Source organism: Musca autumnalis, unplaced genomic scaffold (assembly GCF_047663935.1).
Source record: "Musca autumnalis isolate F117 unplaced genomic scaffold, ASM4766393v1 scaffold_2, whole genome shotgun sequence".
NCBI classification, from domain to species: domain Eukaryota; kingdom Metazoa; phylum Arthropoda; class Insecta; order Diptera; family Muscidae; genus Musca; species Musca autumnalis.
The window spans coordinates 82,957,283-82,979,692 of NW_027411755.1; positions in this window are offsets into that span (position 1 = coordinate 82,957,283).

Here is a 22,410-nt window from a genome sequence, read left to right on the forward strand (position 1 = left end):
TGATTTCCTCTGTAAAAGGAATGGGAATGTTTACTTTCAACAACAATGATGATGTTATACAGACGGACGATATAAAACCAAACTCAATCATGATTTTTGACGATGTATCATGCGATAAGCAAAACAATATCAAAACCTACTTTAGCATGGGGCGACATAAGGATGTTGATTCATTTTACTTATGTCAAACATACACCCGTATACCAAAGCATTGGTTGCGTGATAATGCAAATATGATAATCATGTTTAAACAAGACGATCTGAATTTGAGACATATATACAACGATCATGTTGGATGTGATATGAGTTTTGATAAACTCAAAGACATTTGTCATGAATGCTGGAAGGAAAAGTATGGATTTCTGACTATTTCGAAAGATGATGAAATTCACTCTGGGAGATATCGAAAAGGCTTTCATACATTCATTGAACCATAACATTATTTAATAAGACGTGATATAGTTTATGCGCATTAGTACATCAGCAACCATGGAGGAGGAAATGTTGAAACGACTTGTAAAGTCCAAAAATGTTTTGAAAAGAAAATTTCAAAGTATAAAAATGGGTGAAGACGCTAAAACTATAGAATTAAATAATACATTTAAACCAATAACGGAGCCAATAAACAAACTACTAAAGCTTTCAACTGAGAGTGCAAGTAATATGAAACCGTCAAAGACGGATTCATATAGAGAATCTTTTGTTGCGAGCACACCTATTAAAAAATATAAACCAGATGTAAAGCTAGAACCAATTCCTCTGGACGAGTTCGAGGATACTTATAACACAACAAAAGACGATACATTTTATTCGGAAAATGAAGAAGACTTCGATCCTATCAATCTAACTCTCTTGAAGAAGCATAAAAAACTAGATACAGTATATGGACCTCATAAAGATGAAAATGGAGAATGGAAATTTGGAGACAAACCACTAAAAATTACTGATGAAAAGATCATGATTGGAAATAAGAATTGGGCATTTACACCTGGACTGTTTGAACTCTTATTCTATCAGAACCCAAAAAATTATGATAACACAGAACTCGACATATATAAAACAATTTTAATGGACTCTAACGCATGCAAAGTAAACTATGATCCTAATGGCCGAATTAAGGGAAATAAAGGAAACAAATATAAGCACATAATTAAAAAAATTATGGATGTCGCTCACAGTGGCAAAGGCTTAATGACAGTAAATCCTGACAAACCCAACTATATATACTGGGACGATCCTAACGAGTTGGTAGAACGACTAAAGCTGTTGATAGCATCACAACAAGCCGGGAACAATAATCATACTAATGAGATTGTTTCTATTATCGAAGAACTGCGAGAAGGCAACATAATATACTAAGTAAACATCCAAGGAACACAAACCCTATGACTGTTGACAAGTTTGGTCACCATTATAATCGAAAAAACCACTCAATAGCAATAAGAGAAAATGTTTCGAGAATATTGGGAATTAATATTGACGAAGATAACAACCTTGACGTGCAAAATAAGAAGATTAGGAACATTGCACCCCCAGCACAAGGAACGGATGCGGTCAACCAAGCATACGTACATTCACAAATCAAGCACATACAAGAAGCATTAAACCACAATATCATTCAAGAGTGTACTCAAATAAGAGAAGAAATATCCGTTATCAAACAATCACATAAAGAAATTTTTAAAGTCTTATCTCAACCTCCATTCAACTCAATTGCTCTAATATATCCTCCAAAACTTGAATAATGGAAAAGCGAGGATTGGTAAACGAACTCCACTCTCAAGCACGAAGAAATTTTAAAAGACGAAGGGTTATTACAAAGGGAATCGATGATCTTTGGCAAGCTGATTTAGTTGAAATGGGCAACTATTCCAAAACAAACAGGGGATATAGATTTATGCTTACTGTCATCGACACCTTTTCGAAATTTGCGTGGTGTGAAGCACTTAAAACAAAAACAGCAACGGAAGTATATAGAGCATTTGAAAAAATTTTAAACGATGGAAGAATTCCGAAGAATTTGCAAACCGATGATGGAAAAGAATTTTTTAATAAAGAATTTAAAAAATTAATGAATAAACATTCTATAAACCACTACTCTACGTACAGTGTATTGAAAGCCTCAATTGTTGAACGCTTCAATAGAACTCTAAAAGGCATGATGTGGAAGGAGTTTAGCTACAATGGTAATTATCAATGGATTGATATTTATAGAGATTTGGTTAATCAATACAACAATACTCGTCATCGAACAATAAAAATGGCACCTATTCAAGTAAATTCATCGAATGAGCAGATGTTGTTAAAAACTGTATACAACCACATAAAAATCTTCAAGAGGCAAAATCTTCGTGCTGGTGATCATGTACGGATCAGCAAATATAAACACCAATTTGAAAAGGGGTATACGCCATATTGGACTACAGAAATATTCAAAATAAGAGGAATACGATTAACCAATTCTGCTACTTATTTACTAGAAGACTACGAAGGAAATCCCATACATGGATGTTTCTATAAAGAAGAACTTTTACCCACAAAATATCCCAACACATACTTAGTGGAAAAAATATTAAAAACAAAGGGTGATAAAGTCTTTGTTAAATGGCTGGGATTTTCAAACAAGCATAATTCCTGGATAGATAAGAATAATGTATTGTAAAGTTGACACATTTAAATAATTTGAATAAAATAAATAAAAAATCTATATAAACACATGTATGTTTGTTGTTTTTATTTATTACTAGAAAGGAACTGACAATGTCAACAACGTTTACTTTGACGGGTAAATCATCAATTTTACACTCAAACTATTCACCTCCTATTGAATTGGGAGAGGGTAGTTATGAGTGTTGTTTAATAGATTTTCAATCCTACAATACCATTCCAAATGTGGACAATGATAATAATCTCTTCCATATCGGAGACAAAATTATAAAGATACCCATAGGATCATATGAACTACAAGACATTGCTCACTACTTGGAGACACAGTATAGAGCAGTCCACATTAACAGATCTATTGAGATTAAAGCCAACAATAATACGCTACAGATAGAGATTTTATCCTCTCATGATCCCATATACTTTGATAAAGAAAAGTCTATAGCAAAACTCTTTGGTTTCACCGGAAAAGTTTTGGAACCTGGCAAAAAGCACATTTCAAACCTTCCAGTTAACATTTTAAAGGTCAATGCCATACAAATACATTGCAATATTGTTACCGGTACATTCATGAATGGGTCGCCTGCTCATATTCTGCACGAATTCGCTCTTGACGTCCCTCCAGGCTATAAATTGGCAGAGAGACCGATGAATCTCATTTATTTGCCGGTGAACGTCAAAGAAATAAGTCATCTGGAGATACTCATATTAGATCAAGAAGGCCGCTTGATAAACTTTAGAGGAGAAGAAATTACGCTACGAAATCATATAAGACCCAGACAGCCATGATTATTTACAATAAATACACCCATAAACAAACACCAAAACACATTCATCATCAAGGAGCCAAACCGTCAAGACCTCCTCTCAGTAAGGAAAATAAAGAATTTTTAAAGCTTATAAAATTAAAAGTCAAACCAAATGTCTGAAATACTCGATATTAATGAGCGCCCACTCTCTGACGAGAATATTGTGAAGAGAGACTACCATAGCTATGTTCCATATATTCAATCATTTAAAAATAACGATGAAATTCGTATAAGTATACAAAATCAAGATCTTTACATACTACCATCGGAGAGCTATCTATACATTGAAGGAAATTTGAAAAACTCAAAGGGAAATGTTTCGCAAAATGCTAAACTAAGGAATAACTGTGTGGGTTACATGTTTGATGAAATTCGCTATGAATTAAATGGAATTGAAATTGATCGTACTCGTTATCTGGGAACCACAACAAAAGTTAAAAATTGGATTTCTCTAAGTGAATCTGAAAGCAAGGTTATGAGTAATGCAGGATGGACTCCAGATGGTGACGTTAATACAAGCTCATTCAATTGTTGTGTTCCCTTGAATCGTCTACTGGGTTTTGCAGAGGACTTTAATAAAGTAATTTGCAACAGTAAACATGACTTGATTCTCTTGAGAAGCGCCAACGATAAAAATGTATGTTATTCAACTGTTGAAAACGAAGAAATTCAACTCACCATTACAAACATTGTTTGGAAAGTACAACACATTCATTTGTCAGACTATAGAAAAATCAGTTTCTTGAAAACAATCAAGGATGGAAAAACTTTACCGATAGCTTTCCGCAGCTGGGATTGCTACTTTAATCCAACTTTTGCTGGTGGAAGACAACACAGCTGGAGTGTTAAATTGTCTGCCAATCATGAAAGACCTCGATACGTTGCTTTGATATTTGAAAGAGACAACAAGCTACAACACTGTGAACTTCAAAATATTAAAGTTCACTTGAACTCTGAAACTTATTCATATGATGATTTGAATCTAAAGTTTGGAGAAAATCATTATGCAGTACTCTATGACATGTATTCCAAGTTTCAACAATCGTATTATATGAGGGAACCACAACCACTTCTCACATATTTAAGCTTTAAAGACAACCCAATTGCTGTTATTGATATCAGTAATCAAAATGAAGCTGTTAAGAATGGACCAATTGATTTGAAAATCCAATTTGAAACCAGTACGCCGATTCCTCAAAACACTTTAGCATACTGTTTAATCATCCATGATCGTCTGGTGGAGTATGTACCATTGACCGGAATCGTTCGAAAAATAGTATAAGTTTTTGTATACTCACCTCTGTATCTTACAATCTCAACAAAAGAAATAAAATACCAAGTTTTTTTTTATTTTCAAATATAAAAAGCATTGTTTTATTCTTCAGGTTAATAAAGTTGTAAATGTCTTCGTTAGTAATAATACATTGATAAAAGAATTGAACTTTTGAAAGAATATTATATGTTTATGTTAGTAATGTGTTTATATTTTTATTATTAGCATTATTTATTTATTTTTCAAAATTTTAATTTTAATCAGTAGACATGGCATCAGATCCAACTTGGTTGTTTACCTCAGAATCATCATCCATGGTATTAGATGATAAAATTGGATTGCTTAACTCTGATTCAACTTCCATTGCAATAGGTGTGTTTGAGTTATTCATCTCAGCATCAATAATATTATTTAACCTATAGTGACCCCAAGCATAAGTATGAACCCCATCTTCTCGAATAAATCTTTTATCATCTTGATAGCTTAGAGATATTTTTGTTATTTTGTCTGTGGTTATAGTATGTTGTCTTGATCTAAATGAATACATTGTCCCATAGAAAATCTTTTTCTGATAAAGACATTCCCTATATTTATCTAAAGTATAGTTTTTAAGTACAGCTTTCTTAACACCTTTAGACTTTTTCACTTCTTCACTATCAACTGTACTGAAAGCATACATTTTTGGACGAAGCCCAACAAATTCAATCATTGTTTTCCCATTGTTTTCGTCCTTCATCATACCAAGTTTTTTCTTGTTTATGAGTGGAAGATTGTATTTGTTGTCTTTTGGAAAACCTGATGTATCAAATCTTGCTCTTAATTCAGCTGCAGTTATTTCAAGATATAGATTTTTCCCGATTGTGGTTATTATGAATGAATCTGTATCCATATAGTTTAAAAAGAAGTCATCCCCGAATTTTTCTTTTAGAAACTTATAAAAGAATTCATACATAATTTCCTTTGATGTGTCTAATATACAGAAGCCCAAATATAATGGTCTATCATATTTTACTTTAACATTATTCATTTGTATAATAACCATATTTTCTGATATTATTGAAAGACTATGAAAACTTGGGTGTGATATTAATCTACTCGCAACATTTTTTTCTTTCTTTCGTTTCTATCCGATTCCCACTTTGTTATAACTTTCACAGTCTTCCTTTTATCTATATTCTCCATGGTCTTTCCGAAAGCAGCATTATTTAATTATTTGAAAAAATCTTTTTTGAAGGCGTTGTCTGCCTTTTCTCTCTCTGCATTATTTTTTAATATGTAGGGTGCTAACCAAGCCCTCTGCGTGAAAGACAAAACTCTATGAACTTTCTTCAGAATAAGACCATATTCCAAACATTGTTTTAAAACTCTGTAGTGAATTATATATTTTGTTTTATCAGTTAAGTCTGCTATTAATTTTTTGGTTTTGGATCCCCCAACACATTTGTTTTCAGGACAAAACGGTAAATCATTGTGTTGATCGTGCAGATGTGGGGGATACTCAAGGTCAACCTCTAAAATGTATCCTGTAGCATTATCGTTAGGAATCGATAATATAAATTCTTTAGTGAATTCCTCCAAGTCTTCTTCCCATTTGAAATTTTTTTCAGGGAGACATTGAGTCATAACTGTACCATATAAGTTGTTGACATCGAAATAATAGAGATAATGTTTAGGCTTGGTACTATCAAAATTGGGAGCATCTTCGTTATTAGCTATCGAGTGTCTAGTTGAGCATTGGGTAAGTCCACCTCGAAGTCCACTTTTACAGAAATTATACATATTAATATCCGTAAACAGCTCAAGTTCAACCTTGGTACATAGGAGCATCGCGTCCCAAGATAAAGATGGTGCTGTGTAATATTGACAGGGGTCTAACTTGTGAATACCCATACATAATTCTCTAAAATTTTCAAAGATGTCTGTCAACAACAGAGCATCGGTTTTAAGATATAGCTCCATATAATCTTTCATAGTTTGACAACCGAAATACCTCCAAACTTCTTGTGCATGTCTATAGTCGTCCGGTGAACAATTAGTGTCCGTTAGTTTATTATGAAACTCTTCTATGGGTGGGAGTTGCCTTTCCTCTAATTTAGAAAATGATGATATGTACTCATATGGAAATACACCTTTTCTTGTCATAAGTTCGAATGATTTCTCTTCAGGGAAGTAGGATTTTATAGCATGAAATTCTTCTTTAGGTAAATTTTTTGCTAATTTATCTAAACTAGTAGACATGAATCTAAAACTATCTAAGAAACGAAGCACTAGTCTATTAGACTTCTTCTTTTTCTTCTTGTTTGCGAACTCATCTTCTTCATGAATCTCTTCTTCATATTCTTCATCAGAATTCAGCTCTTCCTCCTCCTCTTCATCCTCCTCTTCCTCCTCCTCTTCACTTGTATCTTGTCCTACATCATGCATACTATTTGGAGTATCTACATTATTCGTTTCATCGTTTTCCATATCTATGTAATAAGTTAATGAAATATACTTTTCTTTGTTTTGTGGAATGACGCTTATACTACCTCCAAACTCAGATAATTCTTTAATGAATAGATGACAATCGTAGGATGAAAAATTATGAAAAAAAATTGGGATAAATTTAGGTTGTCGGTAATCCAGATTGCATTGCTTATGTGCAGCGCCTCGATATTTACCAGTTAGGTGGCAATGATCGCGAACTCTATCGTCACCTAACGGCTCATCGCATATATGACAGCTAACACATGTTTGAAATTCTAATTCTTGCATCTGTGTTAACGACTCCAAGGGTTGGATCTTAGTTAGATAGTTTCTATATAAAAATTTACAGTCTTCTATTAAATTCTCTAAAAAGACTTTTGCTGCATCGGGACCCGTATGTCTAAACCACTTATTTAATTCGCTGTTGAAACTACATTTTATATAATAACTAAAGGCACATGGAATGTGCTCATTAACTTGTTCTGTTTTCCCGGTGAACGTATCATATTGTTCTTTACGTTTTAGTATGCTTTCCGAGTCAGCATAAATGGAGAAACCTACTTTCACCTTTTTGTTGTGATGGATGAACTTCGCCTTGGCCTCCTTTTTAGATGGTAGACTACATACTTTACCTCCGCAATATTCATTATGAAATTTAAGTTTGCTTTCATCATGGAAGTACTGCATACGCATATTACAAATATACACCCTCTCTTTATGCGATGTAAGCTGGCTTCGTATAAGTCTGGAAGATTGAAGTAATATGAAGTTATTATATATATATATATATATATATATATATATATATATATATATATATATATATATATATCTTATTTATGTTACAACTGTGTTTTCTTACCGGGACAAGTCCATAATCCAAATATAATGAAATTTGTCTTGTTTATGAAGCAATATTAGGTTGACGTGATTGGCTTTTTCTGTTTTTGTGAGGTAGTATGGTCCCTCAACAGACTTTCTCTCATAGCCGAATACGCTTACGCTTATCTCGGGGTTCTTCATTTCAAATATTTTTATATCCTTAAGCTTCAGTGGGAACGTCAATCCGCTAAAGTCTAATGTTAATCCGGAGCTTAGAGTAATAATATCGTCTCTTACATCATGGATGTATGATAAGGGTGAGCTGGGGTTTCCATATGCAGTTTCGCCCATTGCAGCGATCATAACATTTTTGAAACAATATACATCATAATTTTCAATATTCAAACATGCATGTTTCCTATTTAAACTTTTTGGTGTCTTAATAAAATATGAACCTCGAGTCAGGTTGGTTTTAAATATATTTATATCCAATTTCAGCAGTTTCTCCAAGGCCCAATTAGATCCCCTCTCCTGAAACTCTTCCGATTTATGAATGATATCTTCCATATGATCTTCAACAGTCTCGTCCAACTTATCTCCAATTGATACCAATGTTGATTTCGAAATGTGATTGAAACTTTTTTCTACTGTTAAGCCTTTAGAGGTTGAGGCTTCATCATCGTCATCTTCATTTTCTTTAGTATTATTAGGCTTCACATAATTTCCTAGGAGTTCCAGATTAAATTTGATATTGGTTTTTCCGTTCAACTCATTCCTCACAATTTTGATGATTACTTCTTTTATAGCTGTTAAAAAGTCTTTAGGTATCAAAATATCGTGTTTATTAACTATTTCATAGCTTATTACATTTTCGTTAAATGCACTCTTAATGACTCTTATGTTAGAATCGAAATTTTTTCTAACGGTAGTGCGATGATCTTCACTACGTACGTGTGCTCTTATATTATTAACCACTTTCTTACAGTCTTCACAAAACTTTCGCATACTGGTAGATGGCTCATTTTCAATTTCATCTTGTTGATGTTGTGGATGTAGTTGCTCATGTTTCTGTTGATGATGTAGTTCTCGTCGTATTTGATAAATCAGATTTTCATCTACATGGTAGGCTTCGCGGTGTGCTTCAAGATCTTTACTATCTTTACATAAAACTTTGCAAAACATACAATGATTACTCATATGTTTAGCAAATTCTCTCTTTGATTTGTAGTAGCTGTCACAAATCCAGCAAATCTTTTGTTCTATTGATTGAGACATTTTTTCTTAACTTCACTTTTTCACTATAGGGACACGAAACTTTGGAACGTGATGTTGGCTTATCCGATCGTTGTTGAGTACTGACTTTCCTTTCCTCTATCCCTTCAATATATTATTAAGAACCCTCAGCCAGATTTGTTGAATGTTTACATTAAATTTCATAAGATTAGTATTGATCTAGAGTTTGTCATGAACTTCTGCAACAAGCCTTCCCCCCCGGTACATTGCACAGTCTCCCTTTCCCTACTTTTATTACCCCACTTCATTGTTAAGAGCTGAAGTGGAACTGTGTCGTACTGTAAACAAATTCTCAGGCAACGGCAGTACTGAAGATTGTTTTGAAATGGATACATCAATATGTGAACCAGCAAACTCTCAATTTTGCTTGATCAGCGGTCCACATTTGACTTCTTTGTTCGAAGCAGAAAGACAAAGCATTTGCCTACATAGAGCGCAGATCTAATTCAATTGACACCATTTTGGTGTACTGCGTTGAAATACATTTGTTGATTCCTCTAACTAACATTTAAATGCGTAGCATACTTTTAGGATCAACAACCGTTTCATAATATGTTGAAATTCCACAGGGATATTCACCGTTCGGGATTCTGTCTTTGCTTTCAGATCTGTTGATACAAAATACAACAGTGTGGTAATACTGTGATCATCGTATAGATCCGCATGGATACCATGTTGTGGTAATACAGTGCAATCGGTGGTAATATTGTGAACATCTTTTAGTTAAATATACCGAGCATCATCTTTTAGTTCGTGCCTTCGCTTGAACATATTAAACACATACTCAACGGTGGTAATATTGTGAACATCTTTTAGTTGCACATACTGAACATCATCTTTTAGTTCTTGCCTTCGCTTAAACATATTAAACACATACTCAACGGTGGTAATTTCCTTCCATGTCACCATGCTCATTTGTTGGTTACTCCAACTAGCAATTTGGGGGCATGGACATGTGTCCATGGCCCCATGCTTTTTTCGATGGATTTTTCAGTAGTTCGACAGTTGACCACTAGATGTCGCCACATTGAAATCCATTGAAATCCACGGATTTTTCAGTAAAATCATTCATATACAGTGTTGCCATCTATTGGTCAGCAACCGAACACTCCAAAAGTTCAAAATGGCGCCATCTAGTGGCCAACTTTCGAACAACTAATCCACCTTTTGGGTTGTGTCTTTACTATTTTGGTTGGCAACACTGGTGGCAACATAGTTGGCAACACCTACGTTTGGTTTTTGTATTCGCTATGCTAGTTGGGAACGGTTGGCAACGCTAATTTTTAGGTGTTCATGTCCCCATTATTATACTACTTGGGACTATATCCAAATCTGAACCGATTTCGATATTATTTGGCACATTTATCTATAGACCGAATTCCATCACGCATTCCAAACTTCATCAAAATCGGGCAGGTATGGCGTCTTCGTTGCATCAAATACCTCAAATCGGCCGAAAATATATATGGGAGCTATATTAAAATCTGAACCGATTTCGATATAAATTGGCATATTTATTTATAGATCAAATTCCGTCACACGTTCAAAATTTCATCGAATTGGACAAATATAGGGTGTTTGGTGCAACAAATACCACAAATCGGCCGAAAATATATATGGGAGCTAAATGTAAATCTGTACCGATTTCGATATAATTTTACATATTTATTTATAAACCTAATTCCGTCACACATTTCAAATCGGGCAGATATAGCGTGTTTGGTGCATCAAATACCTCAAATCAGTAGAGGGGTAATGGGGCTTCTAGATCACAAAAACGCCTTTTTTGCCTATTCGGCCCACCGTGCAGGCTATATATGTGTGTGTGAGTGTGTGAGAGAGAGCATTACAGAGAGAGAACAAGAAAGAGAGAGACTATTTGGAGAGCAGAGCTTAAATGTAAACATAGCTTAAATATAGTCAAAATATTAGGGTTGCAACATTTATAGATTAAGTTAAAAAATATTACGTTTAATCGTGAAATATTAGTTCCCCAATGTGAGAGTTAGGATAAAGACCAGCCAAAAGATGAAATTTTTGTCTTAACAGACCTATTGTGCGAGAGAGTTGTATTCAAACAAAAGTATGAATTATGATAGCACTACAATTATATATTTATTATTATATATTATATATTTACCCATTTACATGTATGTATCTCCAGATAGTTAGACTGAAAGACAAGACACGACAGGCAATTTTTGTCGATTTTAACCACTGTGCGAGCCAGTTGGAGTCAAACAAGTGATTGAGTGGAGTATATCTAGAGAGTCACATTTAAGCTGTATATGTGTGGGAGGGATCCAGACCATGATTTCGGGAGAGAAACACGTTTGTCCTGTATATGTGTGGGAGGGAGCAAGACCGAGAAATTGAGAGAGAACCACATTTGATTGCTAATGTAAACAAAATAATTTTCAATATATGTCTGTGTGTAAGCATGCCTAATCATGCACATAATCAAAGAGGATTTTTCCGTCCGTCCGCCAGTCTGTCCATGAGCATGTCCAATTATGTTCATAACTTAACATCTGTATGCCCAATTAAATTCACAATATTGTGAAATTATTGATGGTGGTCAGTTGACAAATTCCTTATAAAAAGCAAAAATTTGAAAGTAAGATTCACAGTATAAAAGTTAAAGTACAAGTGAAGGCATGACGAGGCGAGATCTAATTAATTTCTTCAATTCCTTCAACATCAAATCAATAATTCCTTTGAAGGATATGGAGGACAACAAGGATTACATTATCACTGGCGCACTCAAGAGCAAAACAAAATATGGGGAGAGAATTGTATTGAGGATAAATGACTCTATTCTTTACTTGCCCGCAAGATTTCTTTCACTAGGAGACGAACATGTGAAACAATTAGATGGTGGAGGATATGCTATCACAAAATCTACACTGAAAGATTCTTGCGGAACAGATGTATATAAATTAGAGTTAAAGCAATTGGAAATTCCAACATTTTATTATCCACCGTATTAAGCAAAAATAAAGTAACACATAAAGAATTTTTATAAAATTTAAAGTTTCTGTGGCTTCTTATTTAAATTTGGGGGATAGAGGTTTCAGTATGAAAGACGAACGTTTAAAAAACTTTAATGGTTGGCCATTACCATATCCAGATACAAAGGCGATGGATGCAGTTGGATTTTAGTATATTGGGAAAGGAGATTTGACCAGATTTTATTTTTGTGAATTAGTTATTCATCAATGGGAAGAAACTGACTGTCCTGTTGCAGAGCATTTACGAATGTCATACAGCTGCCCGCTAATGAGAAGACTCTTTACAAACAATATTCCCATCAATCAAGATAGTTTAGATGATATCCTCCCTGAAATTGGTCTAGATGTTTGCGGCATCAGAGAGTTTTAAACAATATTAGTATTGTTGTTTACATTCATTACATGTATAAAATTAATAAAATTTGAGAAAAATTAAAACACTCAAATCTTTGTTGTTTATTTTATTTTATTTTTGTGGTTTATAATCCATCTTGTATTATATCACGAATATAATACCATATCTGTTCAATGAATACAAATATCTCAAATACATTATTAACAGCACATTTATACATAGAGTCTAAATGTATTGGACAGTTGCTGAAATAATCTTGGCAAGTTCTAAGATTTATATTATACTTTCTAATATTACTTTCTAAATTAACAATATTAGTTTGAAGATAGTTTTCCAAAAAGCATTTCTTCTCTTTCCCATTTACAAAAACGTATTCATAGTGGTTTAATTGTGAAAGAGCATCCTAGATATCATTGTAGCAGATTTCGCCATCGGTCCAGTCTAATCCATTAAGATGTGCTTTGGTGAAGTTGATTGTTCTGGGTGCTTCTCCATCAAGCTCCTTTGCACTATAAGGTGGACGGAACAAAAAATGATTCGGAATAACAGAAGTTCCACACATAAATGATAGCTCCTTCATGAAAATGGTTTTATCATTTCCATGAAAATATTGAAAGTCGGCAAATGCGACATTCGATCTTTGGATTAGATACGACATCTTGGATTAGTTGTATTAGACTGTAGTGAGTACTTTTGTTGTTGGTGTATTTTGTTTATAAAATCTTGCTCATATGCATCAAAAATTTTAAGCAAAGATGACCACAGTTGTATTGTTGATCTCGTTTATAATTATATGTTGTAGCTGATCCCAAGTAACGTAAAATTTCATCTGGAGGTTGAAGATTGCCAAAAATATCGTAATAGGCGATGATGTTATTGTTTTTATAATATGCCACCCAATGTGTGCCAGGCCCACTGTCAATATACATTCTATTCGATAAGGTTTTTTAGTTTATCTCGCATATAAACACCTCTAAAGTACGGGCTGTATTTCTTTCCAAAGGTATTTATATGCGTGTCGGTAAGTGGGTAGCTGCTTTAATAGCTTTCTGGCGTTTCATTTTAATCAACATAAATTCCATATCCTTTTTGTATGGTTTGAGATAGAGACCTTTACCCATAGCTATAGCTTCTATGGTTTTGTTATGTCTGGTCTGCTTTTGCAACTCTTGTTTAGCTTTTTTAGCATTAAAACAGCATTGGTTATCGCTGAACTGCCCGAAGCTAAGGATCCCAGTGCACCTAATCCAGTTAGAATAGGTGTGAGAGGAAGAAATCCACCCCTTTTGGGTACCCTTATTACTCTTGGTATGACCACCTTTAACTTTTTCCTCGAAGTGTTTATTTCCTTCCTTGCAATTTTTATGGCAGCATTAATATCAGTTGGTTTAACGCTTTTAAAGGTATTTGTAGCATACTTTACAGCATTTTTAAAAATTTGCTGCCCTATTAAACGTTTGTGTTTTCTGGTACCCAATCCCATGCTATGCTTTGTCTTGGCCTTCATTATATTAGTTACAAGATATGCGTTTATTTTTTCTCCAATGCTTTGATTTTATTCGTTTCCAAGCTCGTTCAGTTAGCTCACGATCAGCAATATGTCGCTGTTCAACATCTTTTTTCTGTGAATATGCAATATCATGTACTCTACCAGCAGCATCCAGTAGATTAATACCTAGATCTCCTCTTTGTAATCGTTGTCTTAGCTTTGTACCTGGACCGTAAAATTGATAACCTGGTAGATGAAGTTCGACTGGTAAAGAGTTTTAGTCTAACAATCTTGAAGAAAAATAAAACACTAGACACAGTATATGGAGCGCATAAAGACGAAAATGGTGAATGGAAATTTGGAGATAAAACACTGAAAATCACCGATGAGAATATTACGATTGGAAATAAAAATTGGGCATTTACACCTGGACTGTTCGAACTCTTATTTTATCAGAACCCAACAAAATATGATAATACAGAACTCGACATATATAAAACAATCTTGTTGGACCCAAACGCATTCAAAATAAACTATGATCCTAATGGTCGAATCAAGGGAAATAAAGGTCAGAAATATAAGCGGATAATTAAAAAGTTAATGGGGGATACTCACAGTGGCAAAGGCTTAATGACAATAAATCCTGGTAAACCCAACTATATATACTGGGACGATCCCAACGAGTTGGTAGAACGATTAAAGCTGTTGATGGCATCACAACAAGCCGGGAAAAATTATCATACTAATGAAATTGTTTCCATTATCGAAGAACTGGGAGAAGGCAACATAATAAGTTAAGTAAATTTCATAGGAAACAAACAACCCATGACTGTTGACAAGTTTGGTTATCATTATAATCCAAAAACGCACCCAATAGGAGTAAGAGAAAATGTTTCGAGAATACTGGGAATTAATATTGACGAAGATAGCAACATTGACGTACAAAATAAAAAAATAGGAACGTTGCACCCCCAGCATAAGGAGCGCATGCGGTCAATATACGTACATTCACAAATCAAGCACATACAAGAAGTATTAAAACAAAATATTTTTCAGTAGTGTACTCAACAAAGGGAAGAAATATCCGTACTAAAGCAATCACATAAGGAAATTTTTAAATTCTTATTTCAACCCCCATTTAACTCAATTGCTCTAATATATCCCCCAAAACTTGAATAATGGAAAAGCGGGGATTTGTAAACGAACTTCACTCTCAAGCACGAAGAAATTTTAAAAGACGAAGGGTTATTACAAATGGAATCGATGATCTTTGGCAAGCTGATTTTGTTTAAATGGGTACCTATTCCGGAACAAACAAGGGATACAGATTTATGCTTACTGTTATCGACACATTTCGAAATTTGCATGGTGTGAAGCACTTAAAACAAAAACAGCAACGGAAGTATATAAAGCAATTGAAACAATCTTTGAAAGATGAAAGAATTCCAAAGAATTTGCAAACCGATGATGGGAAAGAATTTTTCAACAAGGAAAAATTAATGCAGAAACATTCCATAAACCACTACTCTACATACAGTGTCTTGAAAGTCTCAATTGTTGAACGCTTCAATAGAACTTTAAAGGGCATGATGTGGAAGGAGTTTAGCTACAATGAATATTATCAATGGGTTGATATTTATAGAGACCAGGTTGATCAATACAACAGAACACCTCATCGAACAATAAAAATAGCACCTATTCAAGTAAATTCGTCGATAAAAATCTTTAAGAGGCAAAATCTTCGTGCTGTTGATCATGTTCGCATCAGCAAATATAAACATGAATTTGAAAAGGGGTATACACCAAATTGGACTACCGAAATATTCAAAATAAGAGGAATACGATTAACCAACCCTGCTACTTATTTACTGGGAGACTACGAAGGAAATCCCGGACATGGTTGTTCCTACAAAGAAGAACTTTTACCCACAAAATATCCCAACACATACTTAGTTGAGAAAATATTAAAAACTAAGGGTGATAAAGTCTTTGTTAAATGGCTGCGATTTTCAAACAAGTGTAATTCCTGGATAGATAAGACAAATGTATTGTAAACTTTATATTTTTTAGTAATTTAATAAATAAATAAAAAACCTATATAAACATATGTATATGTGATGTTTTACTTATTACTAGAAAGAATCTTATAATGTCAAGAACGATTACTTTGACGAGTAAATCAGCATTTTTACACTCAAACTATTCACTATTTAATTGATTTTCAATCATACAACTCAATACCAAATGTGGATAATGATAATAATCTCTTCCATATTGGAGACAAAATTGTAAAGATTCCCATAGGTTCATATGAACTACAAGACATTGCTCACTACTTGGAGACACAGTATAGAACAATCCACAATAACAGAGTTGAGATTAAAGCCAACAATAATACGCTACAAATAGAGATCTTATCCTCTCATGATCCCATATACTTTGATAAAGAGAAGTCTGTAGCAAAACTCTTTGGTTTCAACGAAAAAATTTTGGAACCTGGCAGAAAGCATACAAGTACATTGCAACATTGTTAACGGCTCAGTTCTCAGTTCATATTCTGCACGAATTCGCTCTTGACGTCCCTCCAGGCTATAAATTGGCAGAGAAATAAGTCATCTGGAGATACTCATATTAGATCAGGAAGGTCTCTTGATAAACTTTAGAGGAGAAGAAATTACGCTACGAATTCATATATATTCCAGATAGCCATGATTATTTACAATAAATACAGCCATTCATCATCAAGGAGCCAAACCGTCAAAACCTCCTCTCAGCAAGGAAAATAAGAATTTTTAAAGCTTATAAAATTAAAATTCAAACCAAATGTCTGAAATACTCGGTATTAGTGATGGATGTGGATAATGATAATAATCTCTTCCATATTGGAGACAAAATTGTAAAGATTCCCATAGGTTCATGTGAACTACAAGACATTGCTCACTACTTGGAGACACAGTATAGAACAATCCACAATAACAGAGTTGAGATTAAAGCCAACAATAATACGCTACAAATAGAGATCTTATCCTCTCATGATCCCATATACTTTGATAAAGAGAAGTCTATAGCAAAACTATTTGGTTTCACCGAAAAAATTTTGGAACCTGGCAGAAAGCATACTTCAAACCTTCCAGTTAACATTTTAAAGGTCAATGCCATACAAGTACATTGCAACATTGTTACCGGCTCAATCATGAATGGATCGTCTGCTCATATTCTGCACGAATTCGCTCTTGACGTCCCTCCAGGCTATAAATTGGCAGAGAAATAAGAAATAAGTCATCTGGAGATACTCATATTAGATCAGGAAGGTCTCTTGATAAACTTTAGAGGAGAAGAAATTACGCAACGAATTCATATATATTCCAGATAGCCATGATTATTTACAATAAATACAACCATTCATCATCAAGGAGCCACACCGTCAAGAGCTCCTCTCAGCAAGGAAAATAAAGAATTTTTAAAGCTTATAAAATTAAAATTCAAACCAAATGTCTGAAATACTGGGTATTAATGATCGTCCACTCTCTGATGAGAATATTGTGAAGAGAGACTATCATAGCTATGTTTCATATATTCAATCATTTAAAAATAACGATGAAATTTGTATAAGTACAAAAAAATCAAGATCTTTACATACTACCATCGGAGAGCATCTATACATTGAAGGAAATTTGAAAAACTTAAAGGAGGGAGTTTCGTAGAATGCTTAAGTAAGGAATAACTGTGTGGGTTAAATGTTTGATGACATTCGCTATGAACTAAATGGAATTGAAATTTATCGTACTCGGTATCCGGGTACCACAACAAAAGTTAAAAATTGGATTTCTCTAAGTGAATCTGAAAGCAAGACTATGAGTAATGCAGGATGGACTCCAGATGGTGACGTAAATACAAGCTCATTCAATGTTTGTGTGCCCCTGAATCGTCTACTGGGCTTTGCAGAGGACTTTAATAAAGTAATTTGCAACAGTAAACATGACTTGATTCTCTTGAGATGCGCCAACGATAAAAATGTATGTTATTCAACTGCTGAAAACGAAGAAATTCAACTCACCATTACAAAAATTGCTTGGAAAGTAAAACCCATTCTTTTGTCAGGCTATAGACAAATCAGTTTCTTGAAAACAATCAAGGTTGGAAAAACTTTACCGATAGCTTTCCGCAGCTGGGACTGCTACTTTAATCCAACTTTTGCTGGTGGAAGACAACACAGCTGGAGTTATAGATTGTCTGCCATCATGAAAGACCTAGATACGTTACTTTGATATTTGAAAGAGACAACAAGCTACAACATTGTGAACCTCACAACATTAAAGTTCACTTGAACTCTGAAACGTATCCCTATGATGATTTGAACCTAAAGTTTGGAGAAAATTATGCAGTACTCTATGACATGTATGCCAAGTTTCAACAATCGTATTATATGAGGGAACTACAACCACTTCTCACATATTCAGGCTTTAAAGAGAAGCCAATTGCTGTTATTGATATCAGCAATCAATACGAAACGGTGAAGAATGGAACCATCGATTTAAAAATTCAATTTGAAACCAATACACCAATTCCTCAAATACATTAGCATATTGCTTAATTATCCATGATCGTCTGGTGGAGTATGTTCCATTGACTGGAATCGTTCGAAAAATAGTATAAGTTCTTTGTATACTTACCTTTATACCATGTAAACTCAATAATGAAATAAAACACATAGTTTTGTAATTTCAAATATAAAAAGGATTGTTTTATTTTTATTTTTTTTTTTTCAAAAAACGTTATAAATGTATGTAGTTAGTAGTAGTACATAGATATTTAGTAAAAATAATGGTGTTTATGTGTAATGTTAGTAATATTAATAATAATATATAGTTATTTAGTAAAACATTGCTAAAAGGTTAGTACAAATACCATGTGTAATTTCTAAAGAGTAATATGAAACTGTTAAAGTTAATATGTTGAAATACTAGCAGTAAGGCAATTAATATTTACATTTTAATTATGGCTTATAGAGATATATGTATATGAGTTTACTTAATTTAAACCTTAAATAAATTTACATTTTAATCAACATCAATTGGGACAGACGAATCTAAATTGTCTAAGTTTGATTCCTCTTCAAATTGATTTAGCTCATAGTGACCCCAAGCATATGTACTTACACCATCTTCTATTATAAAACGTTTATCATCTTGATGGCTTAAGCATATTTTTGTATATTTATCAGTATTTATTGTATGATTTCTAGACCTAAATGACAACATTTCTCCATACAAAACCATTTTCTTTTCTAGACATTCTCTATATATATCTATTGTATATTTTTTCAACACGGATTTTTTAACACCTATAGATTTTTTCACATCTTCGCTAACAACCACTTTGATAGCATAGACTTTAGGACGAAGTCCTACAAACTCAATCATGGTTTTGCCATTATTTTCGTCTTTCATCATACCCAATTTCTTTTTATTAATGAGAGAAATGTTATACAGTATAGTCTCGATAATCAGGACACTCGTTAATCCGGACAACGCGGTAATCCGGACACTAAAAATATTTACACTGTAGACTCGGTAATCCGGACACCCAAAATTTTTTTACCTCAATAATCCGGACACTAGTTTTTTTCTCCTAAATTCACCTTGTTTTTATAATTTATTGTATTGTTGTTGTTATTTGATTTGTTTAGAGATTCTAGACAAATTGTCCCGTTATATTTTCTTGTTTTAGGTCGATGATGCTGGAGTCCAGAGTGAGAATTACCAGCAATTTGTAGTGTGAAATATTTATCACGTGCGTTCAGTTTATATCGTGAAATATTTGTTTGATCGCTTCGCTTAACATCTCTTTTGTGATAATGGCACCAGTAATTAAAAATAAACGTAACTTTTTAACTATGGACCCAAAAAGGAAATTCTTTGCAAAATTTCGCAAGGAATTTCAATTCCAACGCTTGCAATGGAATACAGTGTCGGTAAATCTACAATTGCTGATATTAAATTTAAAGGAGCTAAAATTAATTCGTAAGTTGTGAAACAAATAATTAATTCAGATTTTTCAATCACATTTTGTTTAAGGTACGTTGAGAAGACTGAGAGTGGTATTGGCAAACGTAAAACAATGAGAAGCGCGCAATATGGATTGACGGAAGAACGTCTGTACAATTGGATTAATCGAGCTAACATGGCCTAATGAGTTTTGTATTGTATTGTCTGTACAATTGGTTTATAAATAAAAGAGCTTATAATGTGCCAGTGTCTTCGGAAATAATTCAAGCAAAAGCAAACGGGATTGTTTTGAAGAAAGCTACCAGAAAAAACACTCGCTCTACATTCGGAGTGAACTGCATCAGGGCATAAAATTGGGAAGGAACGAGTTACTCTATTAATATGTAGCAATGCAACAGGAGAACATAAACTTAAGCCATTGATGATTGGAAAAGCAAAATTCCACAATCTCTAAAAAATGTGAATTTACAAATTCACTATGCTACCAGTCGAAATGCTTGGATGACGGACACTATCTTTAAGAGTTGGTTCCAAAATTCATTTGTTAATGAAATAAAGCATTACATACATGTTGTTGATGAAGATTAGAGTTCAGATGATGACGTTCCACTAGAAGTGCTAAGAGGAAGACATGTTGCAGAGGTGGAAAACATGCTTGTGAATATTGCCCCTGATGTTTACACCCATTACGAAATTCAAGATTGGGTTAATGATATAAACGAAATAGATAATTTCGATGATAACAGTGAGGAAAGCAGCACCGAAGATAGTTCTCAAACAGAACGTAGTCAAAATGTAAATATACAAAATGTAAATATATGTGTTTAACGTATGTATCATGTATGCTGAAGAGCAGGAATTTTCAGATTTAGATAAGTTAAAACTCTATAGTCTTAGAGAACGTGCGATTAAAAAACAATATGAAGTAAGACTTCGCCAAACTAAAATGACTAATTACATAAAATAAATTACAAGTAATTCAATAAGTAATAGAATATGAATATATATATATATCATATATTTGTACTTTTCACATAATTAAAAAAAAACATTTCTATTAACGTAACCATTTATATATGAATTCGTTTATACTACACACTAAGTGTTTATTAAATAAATGTACCTACACCGTGCTTTAAATTAAAAAAATGTATTTTTTACTACTCGGTAATCCAAATCATGTGGTGTCCGGATTATCGAGACTATACTGTATTTATTATTAGGTTAGAAGTCTGAGGTGTGAAATCTATCATCTAAATCTTTCAAAGTCAATACCGAATACAGATTCAGTCCGATAAATGTAATCATGAAAGAGTCCGTGCCCATATAATTTAAAATAAAAGCATCACCAAATTTTGCTTTCAGAAAGTCATAAAGGAAAGCATACATGAACAGCTTTGAAATTTCTAGAACGGAAAAGCCTAAATATAATGGGTTATCATATTTTACTTTTACGTTTCGCATCTGGATAGCTACCATATTTTCAGAAAATATAGAAAGACTATGGAAATTTGGTTTCGCAATTAGTTTGCTGGCTACATTTCCTCTTTCTCTGTTACAATTTTGACAGTTTTTATCTTGTCTATATTTTTCACTGCCTTAATAATTTAAAAAAGTACCTTTTTCAAATGCATTTTTAGCATTTTCTCGGTGCATAATATTTTCTAATATATAGGGAGCTAACCGTTGTGTGAATGACAAAACTCTATGCACTTTCTTAAGAATCAGTCCATGTTGCAAACATTGTTTTAAAGGTGAGTAGTGAATTGTGTATGATTTTTTGTCCGTCAAGTCCGCAATCAACTTTTTAGTTTTTGAACCCCCAAAACAATTGTTTTCTGGATAAAAGGGTAAGACATTATGTTTGTCATGAAGATGCTGAGGGTAATCGAGTTCAACCTCTAAAATATATCCCGTTATATTGTCATCTGGAATTGATTCTATTACCTTAGGGCCATTAAATTTTTCCAAGTCCTTTGTCATGGCTGTTCCATATAAATTGTTCACGTCCTAGTAATATATGTTTACTTCTGGTTTATTTTTGTCATAATTGGGAACATGTTCATTATTGGCTACAGAATGTCTATTTGAACACTGGGTTAGTCCACCTGTAATCGCATTTTTACTTAAATTGTACATATTTATATCTGTAAAAAGTTCAAGCTCAACCTTGGTGCAGAGAAGCATTGCATCCCAAGGTAGAGATGGAGCTGTGAAATA